The sequence below is a fragment of the Hemiscyllium ocellatum genome, chromosome 30 (genome assembly GCF_020745735.1).
Source record: "Hemiscyllium ocellatum isolate sHemOce1 chromosome 30, sHemOce1.pat.X.cur, whole genome shotgun sequence".
Classification (NCBI taxonomy): domain Eukaryota; kingdom Metazoa; phylum Chordata; class Chondrichthyes; order Orectolobiformes; family Hemiscylliidae; genus Hemiscyllium; species Hemiscyllium ocellatum.
This window is the reverse complement of record NC_083430.1, coordinates 48,498,256-48,512,370: the sequence shown is the minus strand read 5'-3', so window position 1 is coordinate 48,512,370 and position 14,115 is coordinate 48,498,256. Positions and strand designations below refer to the sequence as shown.

Genomic DNA, 14,115 nt, shown 5'->3' with positions numbered 1-14,115 from the left:
ATGAATGCAGTTTAACTTATCAGTCCTACTTCGTTCTCTGCTTTGCTCTTGCCTGCCATGTCTGTTTGACTTGCTCATTTTCCCAAATGTATCAGTCTCAGACTGATCTCTTTCTTCATTATCATCCCCACTCTTACTAGTTGAAATGCTCCCAAGCAGCTCGAGCAAATCTCCCGGCAGTATATTACAATCCTTCCAATTCAGGTGCAATCTGTCTTTCTTATAAAGGTCACTGAAACTCCAGAAGAGATTCCAATGATCCAAACATGTGAATCCTTCTCTTCTGCACCAGCTCCTCAGCCACACATTTAAGACAGAGCAGATAATTTGGTTTTGAGATATTGGGTAGGAGATAAATACCGTTGAAGACACTGGGGAACATTCCCCCATTCTTCCTTGAAAGCATATCAATAGATCTTCAACATTCAGCTGAGAAAGCAGTCAAGACCTTGGTTCAAATCTCCTCCACCTCCAACAATGCAGCATTGATAATGTCAATCTAAGTTCTGCTCAAGATTCTGGAGTGGGATGTGAGCTCACAACTCTGTGAATCGAAGTGTTTTACCCACTGAAGTCTTTACAAAAGGGGATTTCACACAAGTTACATCATTCCCACCAGGCCATTGTCTAATAAAGGAAATATAAAGTCTGATTCAATTATTCAGATATTTGAAATTTATTGAGGACACAAGTCAACATTTCATTTGGTAAAACAGAACTAGAATATTCTTGAGAAGAGTATGCAGCTGAAGAAACACAAGAATGCTGAATGTCAAATGATCAGAACAATTTATATTTCAACAGAAAAGTTGCTAACCTGCTTGGCATGTGGATTTTGATTTACCGACATTACCATGAAGAAACATACAGGGAAATACAGCCCCAGGGTAACTCTCACAAGGGACGGGTTTGAAAAGATTCATTTCTCATGGACAGATAGTCCATGCATCTAGATGCAAGATTCCAGAGTTTATACTAGAGCCAGGAGAGTTCTGAATGACATAGCGTCGGATGATGTGGAGTCTGTGTGGGTGGAATTGAGGAAACACAAAGGCAAAAAAACTATAATGGGCGTTATGTACAGATCTCCTAACGGTGGTCAGGACCAGGGGCGCAACATGTACCGGGAAATAGAGAAGACTTGTCAGAAAGGCAATGGGAGACTTCAATATGCAGGTGGACTGAGTAAATAATGGTGCCAGTGGATCCAAAGAAAGGGAATTCATGGAATGCTTACAGGATGGCTTTTTGGAACAGCTTGTCATGGAGCCAACAAGGTAGCAGGCTATTCTGGACATAGTGCTATGTAATGAATCAGACTTTATAAAAAATCTTAAAGTAAGGGAACCCTTAGGAAGCAGCGATCATAATATGGTAGAGTTCAGTCTGCAGTTTGAAAGAGAGAAGGCAAAATCGGATGTAATGGTGTTACAGTTAAATAAAGGTAATTATGAGGGCATGAGAGAGGAACTGACGAAAATAGACTGGAAGCAGAGACTAGCGGGGAAGACAGTAGAGCAAAAATGGCAGGAGTTTGTGGGTATAATTGAGGACACTGTATAGAGGTTCATCCCCAAGAAAAGAAAGATTATCTGGGAAGGGATTAGACAGCCATGGCTGACAAAGGAAGTCAGGAAATGTGTAAAAGAAAAAGACAGATCCTATAAAGTGGCCAAGAGCAGTGGGAAATCAGAAGATTGGGAAGGCTACAATAACAAACAGAGGATAACAAAGAGAGAAATAAGGAAGGAGAGGATCAAATATGAAGGTAGGCTAGCCAGTAATATTAGAAATGATAGTAAAAGTTTCTTTCAATACATAAGAAACAAACGACAGGCAAAAGTGGACATTGGGCCACTTCAAACTGATGCTGGAAGCCTAGTGATGGGAGATAAGGAAATAGCAGGAGAACTCAAGTACTTAGTGTCAGTCTTCACAGTGGAAGACATAGTAATATCCCAACAATTAAAGGGAGTCAGGGGGCTGAGTTGAGTATGGTTCCTATTACAAAAGAGAAAGTGCTAGAAAAGCTAAAAGGTCTTAAAATTGATAAATCTCCTGGCCCCGATGGACTACATCCTAGAGTTCTGAGGGAGGTGGCTGAGGAAATAGCGGAGGCGTTGGTTGAGATCTTTCAAAAGTCACTGGAGTCAGGGAAAGTCGCGGATGATTGGAAGATCGCTGTTGTAACCCCCTTGTTAAAGAAAGGATCAAGACAAAAGATGGAAAATTATAGGCCAATTAGCCTAACCTCGGTTGTTGATAAAATTCTAGAATCATCATTAAGGATGAGGTTTCTAAATTCTTGGAAGAGCAGAGTCGGATTAGAACAAGTCAACATGGATTTAGTCAGGAGAGGTCGTGTCTGACAAACCTGTTGGAATTCTTTGAAGAGGTGACAAGTAGGTGAGACCAGGGAAACTTAGTGGATGTGGTCTATCTAGACTTCCAAAAGGCCTTTGATCAGGTGCCACACGGGAGGCTGCTGAGCAAGGTGAGGGCCCATGGTGTTCGAGGTGAGCTACTGGTATGGATTGAGGATTGGCTGTCTGACAGAAGGCAGAGAGTTGGGATAAAAGGTTCTTATTCGGAATGGCAGCCGGTGACAAGCGGTATCGCTGCGTTGGGGCCGCAGCTGTACACGTTATATATTAATGATCTGGATGAAGGGACTGGGGGCAGTCTAGCGAAGTTTGCCGATGATACAAAGTTAGGTGGACAGGCAGATAGTACTGAGGATGTGGGGAGGCTGCAGAAGGATCTAGACAGTTTTCGAGAGTGGCCCAGGAAATGGCTGATGGAATTCAATGTGAGCAAATGCGAGGTCTTGCACTTTGAAAAAAAGAATACAAGCATGGACTACTTTCTAAACGGAGAGAAAATTCATAAAGCCAAAGTACAAAGGGATCTGGGAGCACTAGTCGAGGATTCTCTGAAGGTAAACATGCAGGTTGAGTCCGTGATTAAGAAAGCGAATGCAATGTTGTCATTTATCTCAAGAGGGTTAGAATATAAAAGCACCGTTGTGCCACTGAGACTTTATAAAGCTCTGGTTAGGCCCCATTTGGAGTACTGTGTCCAGTTTTGGTCCCCACACCTCAGGAAGGACAATACTGGCACTGCAGCATGTCCAGCGGAGATTCACACGGATGATCCCTGGAATGGTAGGTCTAACATACGAGGAACGGCTGAGGATCCTGGGATTGTATTCATTGGAGTTTAGAAGATTAAGGGGAGATCTAATAGAAACTTACAAGATAATACATGGCTTGGAAAGGGGTGGACGTCAGGAAATTGTTTCCGTTAGGCGAGGAGACTAGGACCCGTGGACACAGCCTTAGAATTAGAGGGAGTAAATTCAGAACAGAAATAGAGACATTTCTTCAGCCAGAGAGTGGTGGGCCTGTGGAATTCATTGCCGCAGAGTGCAGTGGAGGCCGGGACGCTAAATGTCTTCAAGGCAGAAATTGATAAATTCTTGATGTTACAAGGAATTAAGGGCCAAGGGGAGAATGCTGGTAAGTGGAGTTGAAATGCCCATCAGCCACGATTGAAAGGCGGAGTGGACTCGATGGGCCAAATGGCCTTACTTCCACTCCTATGTCTTATGGTCTTATGACCTGACTGACTAAAGCATTGCTGTCATTTTGAATGCTTTGGACTGAAAGTTTACAACTGTGGGTCAGTTGGAGCAGACTTGAAGGGACAACCTTGGCAAAAATAAGAGGGGAGGCCTAAGTAATCTCAGCTCTTGTAAGAATCTTTGAAACATTTCTCAGAACAAGAGGCTGATCTTCCAACTTCTAATAAGTATCTCTGATCTGAACTATTGAGTTTGCAAATCAAATGGGAGTAGAAAGAAATTTAAGTAGTTTGGTTTAAACTGTAAGTATTTTTGCTCACTGTATTTTTAACATTATTTTAAATAGACCATAAGACATGGGAGTGGAAGCAAGGCTATTCGGCCCATGAAGTCCACTCCGCCAGTTAATCATGGCTGATGGGTGTTTCAATTCCACTTACCCACACTCTCCCTGTAGCCCTTAATTCCTTGCGAGGTCAAAGTTAAAAATCACACCACACCAGGTTATAGTCCAACAGGGTTGAATTGGAAGCTCACCAACTTTTGGAGCGCCACTCCTTCATCAGGACTATAACCTGGTGTTGTGAGATTTTTAACTTTGTCCATCCCAGTCCAACACAGGCATCTCCAAATCATGACTACTTGCGAGATCAAGAGTTTATCAATCTCTGCCTTGAAGATACCCAGTGTCCCGAACTCCCTTGCACTCCCTGGCAATAAATTCCACAGGCCCATCACTCTCTGGCTGAAGAAATGTCTCCTCATTTCGGTTCTAAATTGACCCCCACTAATTTTAAGGCTATGCCCATAGGTCCTAGTCTCCCGACCTAATAGAAACAACTTCCCAGTGTCCACCCTTTCTAAGCCATGCATTATCTTGTAGTCCATTATATTAACAACGTGCAGCTTCCAGTATTTATGCTCAAGTTTGATGGTCAAACTCATGTTTTAAACCATTATTTAAATACCTGCTTAGCTTTTGCTGTAAAACCAACAAAATAAGTTACCAGTTTTTACCAGGATCCTAAAGAATGAAAAAACAAACAAAGTCCTGTAGTTACATAGTGCCCTTCATGATTACTGCACATCTCAAAATGCTTTTCACTGTTGTAGATGGTGAGGACAAAAAGATTAGAAAATAATCCCTTCCATTGTTAACAATACTTCTAAAAATCACAAGTTTTTTACAGAAATTTCAATTTTGCATATAGAAATCTCAAATTATAGATTTCATATAATAATAATTCTTCTAACAATCAAATCCATTCTTCTTTAATGGACTTGGACATATATTACTGTAACTTTGGTATCGCTACGTCAAATTCTGGAACTCCCTCCTTAATGGTATTGTAGGTCTGCCTGTAGTAGATTCAGCGCAGCAGTTCAAGAAGGCAGATCACCATCACTTTCTAGGAACAGGCAATAAATTATAGCTAGCCTGCAAAATCCACATTCCAGGTGTGAACATTGTTCTTTGAAAAATAGGAATTATTTAACTCCCAACACACCCAGCCAAGAAAAAGGAGACGTTAAGGAAAAACACACAGGATACTCAAACTATAGAATACCAGCTTTATGTGAATCGTGTACACTTAAATGTTTACTCAGTGGGAACTTATCAAGCCTTTTCCAATTAAATCTTATTAAACAATGGGGCATACAAATTTCATACTGTTTGCATCTCTTCAAAACATATTTGAGAATATAAGTAAATAAGAGTTAAAAGAGTCATTAGTGAGTCGAAAACGTGATAAGTTAAAATATAATTGTGTTGCAATTGCCCATAAAAATTTAAACAATTTACCATAATGGATTATGTTGTAAAACGGATAATAATGCATTAGAAAAGTAGAATGAAGAAATGAAATCTGCATCCCACAGGACATTAGATACTAATAGGCAGTCATGTATTTTAATGTCACTGGCCGAGACATCTCGAGCCCTGAACTGGTCTGGGAACATGGGCCCAATATCACCATGGTAGATGGCTAAATTTGAGTTTAATTTTTTTAAAATCTGCAATTAAAAGCTAGTTATTGATTGCTATTAAAACACACCTTGTTTATTAATGCCTTTTAGGGAGGGAAATCAGTTAACCTCATCTGATCTGGCCCACATGTGACTCCAGACTTCAAAAGAAAATAGACAGACCACCTGGCATTAATCTAAGCATCAGAAACAACATTTTAAAAGTCAACAGGGCTGTTTGCCAAAGTCCTCCGTACCAACATTTGGGGGCTTGTGTTAAAGTTAGTAGAGCTGTCACACAATAGGCCAATAACAGTCTGACAGTAACCTGTATACTTCAGACAGAAATCAGGAAGCCAAAAGGGCATGACATATTTTTGGCAAATAGAATTAAGGAGAATCTAAAAGGTTTTTACAAATACATTAAGGACAAAGGGTATGCCCCTTTGTTGACATAAGTAGGAGGATGTATTGGGTAGGCTAGAGGTTATTAAGGTGGACAAATCCCTAGGACCGGATGGTTGCTGAGGGAGGTGAGAGAGAAAATAGCTGGTGCCCTGACATATCTTTGTGGCATCCTTAAATACAGGTGAGGTGCCGGAGGACTGGAGGGTTACTCATGCTCATGCTGTCCCCCTGTATAAGAAGGGTAGTAGGGATATTCCGGATAAGTACTGACCAGTGAGCCTGACGTCGGTGGTGGAAAGTTGCTAGAGAAGGTACTGAAGGATAAAGATCTGTTTATATTTAGAAAAGAATGGGCTTATCAGTGATAGGTAACATGGTTTTGTGCGGGGGAAGATCGTACCTTATCAACTTAATAGAGTTCTCCAAGGAAGTGACCAAGTTGATGGATGAAGGAAGGGCTGTTGATGTCATATACATGGACTTTAGTAAGGCGTTTGATAAGGTTCCCCATGGTGGACTAATGGAGAAAGTGAAGTCATATGACGTGCAGGGTGTTCTAGCTAGGTGGATAAAGAACTGGTTGAGCAACAGGAGACAGTAGTAGTTGAAGGGAGTTTCTCAAAATGGAGAAAGGTGACCAGTGGTGTTCCACAGGGGTCAGTGTTGGGGTCACTGTTGTTTGTAATATACACAAATGATCTGGAAGAGGGCACTGCTGGTATTTTCAGCAAGTTTGTAGATGACAAGAAGATTGGTGGAGTAGCAGAAAGCATAAGGGACTGTCAGAGAATACAGGAGGATATAGATAGACTGGAGAGTTGGGCGGAAAAGTAGCAGATGGATTTCAATCCAGACAAATGTGAGATGATGCATTTAGGTAAATCTAATGTTAGAGTGAATCATACAATGAACAGAAGAGCCTTGGGAAAAGTTGATGGGCAGAGAGATCTGGGAGTGCAAGTCCACTGTATCCTGAAGGTTGCTGCAAAAGTGGATAGAGTGGACAAGGCGGCATATAGTATGCTTGCCTTCGTTGGACAGGGTAGTGAGTATAAGAGCTGGCAAGTCATGTTAAAATTGTACATGACATTGATTTGGCCGCATTCAGAAAACTCTTTTCAGCTCTGGTCGCCACATTACCATTAGGGCGTGGACGCTTTGGAGAGGGTGCAGAGAAGGTTTACGAGGATGTTGTCGGGTAAGAAAGGTGCTAGCTTTGAAGAGAGGTTGAGTAGGTTAGATTTATTTTCATTAGAAAAAAGGAGATTGAGGGGGTACCTGATTGAGGTTTATAAAATCATGAAGGGTATAGATAGGGTGGATGGAGACAAGCTTTTTCCCAGGGTGAAGGATTCAATAACGAGTGGTCACACTTTCAAGATGAGAGGTGGAAAGTTTAAGGGGGATACATGCAGCAAGTACTTCATACAGAGCATGGTGGGCATCTGGAATGCGCTACCAGCAGAGGTGGTAGAGGCAGGTACGGCAGATTCATTTAAGATGCCTCTAGATAAATGCATGAGTAGGTGGGGAGTAGAGGGATACAGATGCTTAGGAATTGACCGACAGGTTTAGACAGTACATTTGGATTGGCTCAGGCTTAGAGGACCGAAGGGCTTGTCCCTGGGCTGTAGATTTTCTTTGTTCTTGGTAACTAGAGAGAGAATAGGGTCCCTCAAAGATCAGCAAGGTGGCCTTTGTGTGGAGCCGCAGAAAATGGGAAGGGGTACTAAACAAGTGTTTTGCATCAGTATTTACTGTGGAAAGGATATGGAAAATATCGACTATAGGGAAATAAATGATGAGACCTTGAAAAATGTCCACATTGCAGAGGAGGAAGTGTTGGATGTCTTAAAATGCCTAAAAGTGGATAAATCCCCAGGAGCTGATCAGGTGGACCCTACTACTTTGTGGGAAGCTAGGGAAAAGACTGCTGGGCCCCTTGCTGAGATATTCGTATCATCGGTAGTCACAGGTGAGGTGCTGGAAGACTGGAGGTTGGCTAACACTGTGCCACTGTTAAAGAAGGGCGGCAAAGACAAGCCAGGGAACTAGAGACTGGTGAGCCTGACCTCGGTGGTGGGCAAGTTGTTGGAGGGAATCATGAGGGATGGAATGTACATGTATTTCGAAAGGCAAGGACTGATTAGGGATAGTCAACATGGCTTTGTGTGTGGGAAATCATGTCTCACAAACTTGTTTCAGTTTTTTGAAGAAGTAACAGGATTGATGAGGGCAGAGCAGTAGATGTGAACTTCAGTAAGGCATTTGACAAGGTTCCCCTTGGGAGATTGGTTAGCAAGGTTAGATCTCACGGAATACAAGAAAAACTAGCCATTTGGCTCAAAGGTAGAAGACAGAGGGTGGTGGTGGAGGGTTGTTTTTCAGACTGCGGGCCTGTGACCAGTGGAGTGCCACACGGATCAGTGCTGGGTCCTCTACGTTTTGTCATTTACATAAATAATTTGAATGCGAGCATGAGAGGTACAGTTAGTAAGTTTGCAGATGATACCAAAATTGGAGATGCAGTGGAAAGCGAAGAGGGTTACCTCAGGTTACAACAGGATCTTGACCAGATGGCCCAATGGGCTGAGAAGTGGCAGATGGAGTTTAATTTGGATAAATGCGAAGTGCTGCATTTTGGGAAAGCAAATCAGAGCAGGACTTATACACTTAATGGTAAGGTCCTGGGGAATGTTGCTGTACAAAGAGACCTTGGAGTGCAGGTTCATAGCTCCTTGAAAGTGGAGTCACAGGTAGATAGGACAGTGCAGAAGGTGTTTGGTATACTTTCTTTTATTGGTCAGAGTACTGAGTACAGGAGTTGGGAGATCATGTTGTGGCCGTACAGGACATTGGTTAGGCCACTGTTGGAATATTGTGTGCAATTCTGGTCTCCTTCCTATCGGAAAGATGTTGTGAAACTTGAAAGGGTTCAGAAAAGATTTACAAGGATGTTGCCAGGGTTGGAGGATTTGAGCTATAGGGAGAGGCTGAACAGGCTGGGGCTGTTTTCCTTGGAGCGTCGGAGGTTGAGGAGTGACCTTATAGAGGTTTACAAAATTATGAGGGGCATGGATAAGGTAAATAGACAAAGCATTTTCCCTGGGGTCAGGGAGTCCAGAACTAGAGGGCATAGGTTTAGGGTGAGAGGGGAAACATATAAAAGAGACCTAAGGGGCAACATTTTCACACAGAGGGTGATACGTGTATGGAATGAGCTGCCAGAGGAAGTGGTGGAAGCTGGTACAATTGTAACATTTAAGAGGCATTTGGATAGGTATATGAATAGAAAGGGTTTGGAAGGATATGGACCAGGTGCTGGCAAATGGGACTAGATTGGGTTGGGATATCTGGTTGGCATGGACAGGTCGGAACAAAGGGTCTGTTTCTATGCTGTACATCTCTGACTCTAATTAATTCAAGCCTTATAGACAACGCTCCAGACAACACTATCAACATCCTTCAGAGCTCATGTCCACATGCAGCAAGACATGAACAACATTCAGGCCTGGGCTGATAAGTGGCAAACAAAATTCGTGCCACACTCGTGCCAGACAATGACCTTCTCCAAAAAGACAGAATCTCAATATTGCCCCTTGACAGTCATAGTAATTACCACGGCAGAATCTTCCATCATCGTCATCCTGAAACAGCCACTTAAATATTGTGACTACAAGTGCAAGTCAGAAGCTAAGAATTCTATAGTGACTGACTCACCTCTTGCCTCCCCACTGTGGTCCACAATCCAAAAGGCACAAGTAATAAGTATGATTGAATACTCTACACTGGCCTGGATTAGTGCAGCTCCAACAACGCTCAAGGAACCATCTAGGACAAAACAGCCTTTTGATCCACCATCTTCAACATTCACTCCTTTCACCACTTATGCACAGTAACAGCAGTGTGCACTTTCTACACGATGCACTGTCGTAACAAAGCGAGGTTGCTCTGACAGTTCCTTCCAGACAGATGCCCTCTAACACCTTGAATGACAAGGACAACAGATACATGGAAACACCATTACTGCAAACCATGCACATCCTGCTTTGGAACTAAATTGCTGGTCATTCACTGTCGCTAAGTCAAAATCCTGAAACTCCCTTATTGAAGAGTACTATCAGCATCCCCATATCCAAAGGACTGGAGTGGTTCAACGTGGCAGTTCAATATCACCTTTTCAATGGCAATTCAGATTGGGGAATAAATGCTGGCTTAGCCAATGACATTCGTTTCCCATGAACAAGTAAGAAAGATAAAACGTTATAAAACAATTTATGTTAGTGCTCTACTCCTGACCACTACAAAAATTCAGCAAAGCAGATCTCGTCATTAATTTCTTTAACCTAAGGGTGAATCAAGTGTTTTCCTGTGGGGAGGTCTACTAATAATTATCCATCACCATTTGAAGTCCAGATTATGAGATCATGTAACAATTTTAATAATTATAAATTTATCTTCATGATTTTCGCAGGAAACATTAACAAAACCATACTGAAGACTTGACTAGACAATAAGTGTGCAGTTTTAATCTCCAAATTGCAAAAATAAATTGACATGTTGTAGAAAACACAAAAGGTTTGCAATTACACTATTCAAGTGAGAAACTGTTAGGGAGGACTGAAACAGCTGCAGCACATTTTAGAAAAGAGAAGGATGAAAGATGACCTAATAAAGACTGTCACAACTTTGAAGGGTTTGATGAAGTATACACGGAGACGGTGTTATCATTTGTGAACAGTTTAGAACAAGGGGCCATTAACACAAGATAGCTATGAATAAATCCGAAAAAGAATTCAGGAGAAATCTGTTCAATCTGACATTGACTAGAAACTGGAAGTTATGCCGTATGAAGTGGTTAAGGTGATTACCAGAGATGCAGTTCAAGGGTACATGCAGCAAGAAAGGAATGTAAAGACACATTGACAGGGTTAAATGAAGTTGAGCAAGAGGACGACCACGTGGCATTAAAACTTCAGTAAAGTGGACGGGTCCTTAACATGAGCCAAGTATGGCTCAAGTCCCACCTGTCCCATAGGTGTCACAACATGTCTAAAAAGGTTGATTAAAATTAACTGGACAAGTTGAGTTGAAGTAGATTATGTGCAGGACTATCTGTTGCCAATAATGAAAGAACATTCTTCAGCTAAGTTTTAAAAAAAAAGTGACAAGCCAAAATTTTAATGCGCTGCACACTCAGGCTGAAGTGAAATATTTGCTGTAGAATGGGGTATTTGAAATACTGGAATCTGAAGAGAATGAAGAATTAATAAGCAACGTATGTAAACATTTCTCTGCATTGAGAGAAAGGTCAACATGGACAGCAATAGAAATATTGCAACCTATAATGTTTGGCATAAAATGATATAAAATTGAAGCAGGCTATTCAACTCTTCAGGCATCACAATTATTTAGACCTTGACACCATTCCACACAAGCCTCACATCCCTTAATCTCCTGTGGATTCAAATAAAAATCTCATTCTACTTTGAATAAACTCCAGAACTCCATGGGCTGCAATGATTCACAAACTATCACCCATGTTCTAGTGGTAGCAGGCAGCACAGCACATTTAAAATTTCTATTCAAAAATTTCTTTTTTGTTTTATACAAAAATACTCCAAGGTATAAAGGAATCAGAACATTACCAAAGCTATTTATATCTTTACTCAATAATCACATTATGGAGGAGGCAGTAATTGGCACATAAGATTTAATCTGAAAAGGCTGAATTGCTCACTTAACCATGGAGTTCAAGATGGTATTTTATAATCTTTTGAGTATTCAACATTTGCTTATTTTAATTGTGCGTGTACATTAATGTGAGTGCGAGAGTCTATGCAAGAGTGAATGTGGTGGGGGCTGTGTGAGAGAGAGACACACACACAGAATGTGTGCGCATCAGTGAAGGGGTGGTGCAGACTCTGCTTCGCTCTCCCTTTGGGCCTGAGAGAGTGGTTAAGAGTCATTGAGTTATATGCACGGAAAGACACCCTTCGGTCAAACTTGTCTATGCCAGCCAGATAGCCTAAATTAATCTCATCCCACTTGCCAGCATTTAGTCTACATCCTTCTAAACCCTTTCTATTCATATATCCAGTCAGATGCCTTTTAAATGTTGTAATTATGCCAGCCTCCACCACTTCCTCTGGCAGCTCATTCCAGACACACACTCTGCTCTATGTGAAAAAAATTGCCCCTTTGGTCCCTTTTACATCTTTTCCCCCCTCACCTCTCACCTATGCAATCTAATTTGGATGCCCTGACCCTAAGAAAAGGACCTTCACTATTCACCCTATCCAAACCCTTCATGATTTTATAAATCATGCACCTATGTAAGAGTAGAGTGCATAACCAAGAGCAATGCAAACTCAGGTATTCTCTCTCTCTGGGCCTGTGTGTACATGTCTGAGTGAGTGTGTCACTAAAAGATTGTGTGAACATGGAGTAAGTTAAACAAGTGTAAACAGGGCGGTTCAGACTGCACTTCTCTCTCTGAAGAAGGGTCACTGGACTCAGAGTCATAATGTTATATATCATGAAAACAGGCCCTTTGACTCAAACCAGTCTATGGTGACCATGATGCCCACTCAGCTAGTTCCAATTGCCTATATTTGGTCCATATCCCTCTAAACCCTTCCCATCCATGTACCAAAACTAACTGCTTTCTCCCTACAGATGCTGCTACACCTGCTGGGTTTCTCCAGTAATTTGTTTTAGTGTGTTTCTTCTCTCTCTCTGGGCCTCAACGAGTCTGTTAGAGTGTGCAAATAGGGATAGTACAGACCCACTTCAGGCTCTGTACACAATAGAGACATAGGAAGTGTCTAAGATAATCAGAATGTATGCAAAGGCAGTGTAGATCCTACTTTTCTCTCCATCCCTCTCTAAGCCACTGAATGAGTCTATGACAGACTCTGAAAGAGAGAGACCAGGGACAATGCAGGACCCTGCTTCCCTATCTTGGGGCTAGTATGTGCTTGAAAGAGATACCAGGGGCATCCCTCTCTTTTTTGGGGCCTGAGAGAGTCTGTAGATGAGACCAGGGCTATTCAGACCCACTTCTCTCCCTCTGAACCTTTATATATGTACCTGTCTGAAACAGGATGTCTGACAGCAAGTGTCTCTATGAGAGACATAGTCCATGAATTAGAGTAAGTGCAGAGGTTATGTGAACTCTACTTCTCTCTCTGGGCCAGTGAGTTTGACCATGGAGGGTCTCCTCTTTCTCCAGTGAGCTGGTGTGTCTGCAAGAGACCAGAAGCATTGCAGCCCCTACCTGTCCCCTTCAAGACCTGTATGAAAGAGATCAGGGACTCCTTGGTGTCTTTCACCTCCTCTGAGCCAGTGTGTCTGCCTGAGAGAGCAGGGACAGTCCTGACCCATTTCTTTCTGTCCCCTTTTCAGCCTCAGTGAGAGAGCAGAGACTCTGATGTCCCCCTCTCAGGGCCTGTGAGTGAGAGAGGGGAGCTGGGGAGGGGAGGCGGGGAGTATCTGTCTCTGTTCCTGACCTAACAACTCGGCGCCCCTCATTCCCTGTCAGTGAGTCTGTGTGTGTGTGTGTGAGAGTGAGTGAGAGTGTGTGTGTGTGTGTGTGAGAGTGAGTGAGAGTGTGTGTGTGTGTGTGTGTGTGTGTGTGTGAGTGAGTGTGTCTGTGTGTGTGTGTGTGTGTGTGTGAGTGAGTGTGTGTGTGAGTGAGTGAGTGTGTGTCAGGGCCTGCTCAGGCCGCACTGTAGGAGTCTCTACACAAGCCGGGTGTAAGTGTCCCCCACTCGGTGAACCCAGGGGCCGGTCACTGCACCCCTGTGTGTGTGTCTCACTCTCACTCTGTCTGTCTCTCACTGTCTCACTCACCCAGGCAGCCGCGCCGCCTCAGCACCGGCGCCCTCCGAGCCGCGCCCCCACCATAACGAACACTCGGCTGCGGCCGCTCATTGTAAACCCGGAAACAGTCAGCCCTCACCCCTGACCCCTGACCCCTCACCTCCTGGCACAGACACAACACAAAAATACCATCAACTAATTTTTTAGAAAACCCGTGCAGAGATTGATGAATTATTCACAGGGAGATTTCGACGTTCCGATGTTTTTTTTTGTTGGCGCTCATGAGGAAATGCGCATGCGTACGACGTCAGGAATACTCGCGTGCAGGCTGC

At 42.8% G+C, this 14,115-nt stretch overlaps 1 protein-coding gene across 4 annotated transcripts in view; it reads right to left on the bottom strand.

Moving 5' to 3' along the window:
• Positions 1-13,913, bottom strand: part of taf12 (TAF12 RNA polymerase II, TATA box binding protein (TBP)-associated factor) — a 50,803-nt gene extending 36,890 nt beyond the window's left edge. For all 4 annotated transcript variants that reach the window (XM_060847328.1, XM_060847330.1, XM_060847329.1 and 1 more), the window contains exon 1: positions 13,814-13,913. The gene's annotated coding sequence lies outside the window, so the exon portion shown is untranslated. The remainder of the gene's footprint in view (positions 1-13,813) is intronic.
• Between the last annotated feature and the right edge of the window lie 202 nt (positions 13,914-14,115).